Source organism: Octopus bimaculoides, chromosome 25, assembly GCF_001194135.2.
Source record: "Octopus bimaculoides isolate UCB-OBI-ISO-001 chromosome 25, ASM119413v2, whole genome shotgun sequence".
Taxonomy (NCBI): Eukaryota; Metazoa; Mollusca; class Cephalopoda; order Octopoda; family Octopodidae; genus Octopus; species Octopus bimaculoides.
Genome location: NC_069005.1, coordinates 24,991,086 through 24,995,233, shown reverse-complemented (window position 1 = coordinate 24,995,233; position 4,148 = coordinate 24,991,086). Strand labels below are relative to the sequence as shown.

Here is a 4,148-nt window from a genome sequence, read left to right as displayed (position 1 = left end):
CACTCCGTCGCTTACGACGTCGAGGGTTCCAGTTGATCCGATCAACGGAACAGCCTGCTCGTGAAATTAACGTGCAAGTGGCTGAGCACTCCACAGACACGTGTACCCTTAACGTAGTTCTCGGGGATATTCAGCGTGACACAGTGTGATAAGGCTGGCCCTTTGAATTACAGGCACAACAGAAACAGGGAGTAAGAGTGAAAGAAAGTTTGGGTGGAAGAGTACAGCAGGGTTCACCACCATCCCCTGCCGGAGCCTCGTGGATCTTTAGGTGTTTTCGCTCAATAAACACTCACAACACCCGGTCTGGGAATCGAAACCGCGATCCTATGACCACGAGTCCGCTGCCCTAATCACTGGGCCATTACGCCTCCACTGATAAATATGGAACAGCTCATAAAAATCATATAAACTAAATAAATACAAAACTATCTATTTAACTCTGAGTATCTTTGATCATACGCCCGTCTGTTTGATCGGAGGTCTAGACAAAACATTACTTTAACACCAACAAGAATTCTTAATGCTTGGGATAAGCGTTTTAGTACATTTATACCACTAAGGTTTTACAGAAAAGCAAGAACATCACACAGTGATATCCATCTCTTTTGACCCTGGTTGTACTCTCCATTTACTGAAAAACTAACCTTATATCTGTTATAAAGCTTCCTCTTCCGTTGTTTGGTCTATCTTATCCTAATGCTCCTTCTTAATGATCACTATTCGTGGTGCAATTTCTTCTTCACAAATCTGGGTCATTCTGTTCCCTCATAAACTTCTACCCAAGTTTATCTATTAGTAAAATGATAGTAGGAGAGAGTGCATGTATCCCAAACCACTCATCCATAAATAGGATAGCGATAATTCATCATTTTTACCCCAGTTCACAGTGCTGTAAATAATAGCTATCAGGTGTTCGTACAGTACACAGCTGTACGTAGTTCACCTGAATATAAATACATATCAAAGATAATTCAATTTTCAGCAATACTTCCAATTCATCTAACTATAAATAGGCACCATAATTAGGTACAGTGTGCGATTGCGTTCTAATCCAGCTAAAGGGTGGGCACAATTCACAGTTATTCTCTGACTATATCTCTGTCTTTCTAAGTGGAGATAACTATTTGCAGTTACCCTATTTCTACAAATGAAATATTCGGAAAAATGAGCTGACAAAACTGTTTCTGGTCCGGTTATAAAATCAATAACATGAATACTTCGATAAACTTAGACCAAGTTATTAATCTCATTGCTACTCAGGTGTCTGTATTGTCTAAAAGCTAGCCTTCATTACAAACCCTTCATCTAGTTGTTGTTTTGTCCATGGTCATCCCTGACCGGGTTGATTTATCATCAAAGGCATTCCAACCATGATGATCCTTTACTTTTAAAACTCTAAATATATCCGGAGCAACATTGTGCAATATATCCCCCTATTTTAAGATGGTGGAGGCGTAATGGCCCAGTGGTTAGGGCAGCGGACACGCGGTCGTAGGATCGTGGTTTCGATTCCCAGACCGGGCGTTGTGAGTGTTTATTGAGCGAAAACACCTAAAAGCTCCACGAGGCTCCGGCAGGGGATGGTGGCGAACCCTGCTGTACTCTTCCACCACAACTTTCTCTCACTCTTACTTCCTGTTTCTGTTGTGCCTGTAATTCAAAGGGTCAGCCTTGTCCCACTGTATCACGCTGAATATCCCCGAGAACTACGTTAAGGGTACACGTGCCTGTGGAGTGCTCAGCCACTTGCACGTTAATTTCACGAGTAGGCTGTTCCGTTGATCGGATCAACTGGAACCCTCGGCGTCGTAAGCGACGGAGTGCCAACACATTTTAAGATGGTAGCATGCGATTTAATAAGGATTCGGTTGCTATTTCTAACAGATCTAGCGACAGCATAGAAGCTCCTTCGTTAACTCAGTGGAGTTGGTGTGTTGGTGCGTTAGTGGTAGCAGTTGTTGCTGGGGTTGTTATAAGGCCTCGGGTCACCCCTAGTCTAAAAGTGTTGTAGCACGCAACTAGACAAGGGCGAGACTCACAGATCCGTTTGCTTCAGTAATACAAGATCTCCGCCTACCTGAGAGACTTATCGTACACTCTGCATTGTCCTGTCTATTTATGTACGTCCAGGTAGCAAAGGTGGAGCAAGGTGGATTTAGTTAGACTACAACATTTGCTGTTCTTTGCATTTATCAATGACATACATCACAGGCGGCGTGCTGGCAGAAACGTTAGCACGCTGGGCGAAATGCTTGGCGGTATTTCGTCTGTTTAACGTTCTGAGTTCAAATTCCGCCGAGGTCGACTTTGCCTTTCATCCTTTCGGGGTCGATCCTCCAACTGACAAGGCACACCTTTCTACAGGTTGCACATATTACTATAGTAAACAATAGCCATATCACAATTTACCATTGGTTGATTCCTGGAAGTTCTCTGATGACTGACCAGGCTCGCACGACTCGAGCATCTCTTCCCACAAACACACAAAAGGCAACACTCTCATTTTCCACAGGTTCGTTCCTTCTAAGCCTTCTCTTACTCTTTCTTAATGGAAGTGTCAAAGACATCAAATGATCAGAATGACTGTATGGCTGTTCCTCATGTCTTGAAACCAGAATGGTTTTAATTTCAAATCCTACTCAATTCTCTCTTACAGGTCTCATCACGACCGCTCCAAAATAGATGATACCCAGCAGATATCTCTCCAAAATTCCTTTTTCCATGAATTCTTTCCTCGGCTAATGCTACAACATCCATATCATATCACTGTAACCCTTTTGCAACCAGTGCGGATCTTCTCTCCGGACGAGATTTCAGCAAATCATTGTCTCTAAATATGTTGTCAATGCCTTGGACTTGTAACTCCTAATATTTTTGTCTTTTAAGCATTAGATGTGTTTATATTGCTGAGTGAAATGGTTGGTTGTATGTGTTTTTCCCCTGTGTTGTTGTTAAGAAGGAAAATTAAATTTGGAATGTACTACTTTAAGTCTGCCGATGTGTAGTCATTTTTATGTGGTTGGTGAAGTGTTGGAGAAGCAGTGCACCTGTGCCTAGAGAATGGTTTGAGTGTATACGTGTGTTGTCTTGCTTTGTAAAGTTATGAAAAGGTCACGTATAGGTTGAAATAGTGTATTCGGGAAATTGCAAATTCTGGAAGTTCTGTTGTTATTATTGTACACCACATAGGTTTGGCGATCTGACAGGTAGTTCGGTAGCTAGAGTTTGATGTTGCTTTTTTAAGAGGAGTTGATTATTTTGTGTATCAGTGGATAACCGGAAATGCAAAGAAAAGCATTGCTGACGTTAATGGCAGTTGGAATGGTGTGCATGTGGGAGGGTTGTTTTTTTTTTTTTGTTGCAGCCGTCATGAAGCCCTAGGATAAGTTAATGAGTTTTATGGTGATTAAATGGTCAGAATATTGGTCATAAATTCGAGAGAGATCGGTGATGTCAAGAAATTGTCTTTCATTATTTGTTTGAGAGCTAGCCAAGGTGATCGATGGATCTTATATGAAGGGTTTGGAAGAACTGTTATGACTTTCCCCAGTTCCAGATTCTGGAAATTTCACAGAACAAGCAACTGTAAATATTGGTGATTGGTCCGATTATTTCAGGACCCGTATGTTTTTTTAGGCGTATTTGTGATTTTGTCTGACTTAGGGGTTTTGTAATTTTTAGTTACTCTATAGATGGAAGGACCGCGGTCACAATCACGATGTGGCAGAAGGTAGATGTTTTTCATTTTGTCTCCATGATTTCTTCGTGGGTTTTTCAGTGAAATGTCAATTAAGGGTGTGTGTTTGGTGTTATATCGTTGGTTTGATATTTGAGGTTTGTTATTGTGGTATGGGCTGTTAATGCAGTTGTTAATGCTGTTGTTAATTACTCCATAAAGTGTTCAACTGTTTGTTTTGCGGTTTATGTCACATGAAAGCGTTTACTCTTTTACTCTTCTACTCTTTTACTTCTTTCAGCCATTTGACTGCGGCCATGCTGGAGCACCGCCTTTTAGTCGAGCTAATCGACCCCAGGACTTATTCTTTCTAAGCCTAGTACTTATTCTATCGGTCTCTTTAGCCGAACCGTTAAGTTACGGGGACGTAAACACACCAGCATCGGTTGTCAAGCGATGTTGGGGGGAC

The 4,148-nt window shown here is 41.7% G+C and overlaps 1 long non-coding RNA gene across 1 annotated transcript in view; it reads right to left on the bottom strand.

Moving 5' to 3' along the window:
• LOC128250810 (uncharacterized) overlaps positions 1-4,148 on the bottom strand; it is an 83,402-nt gene that overhangs the window by 67,528 nt on the left and 11,726 nt on the right. The window lies entirely within an intron of this gene.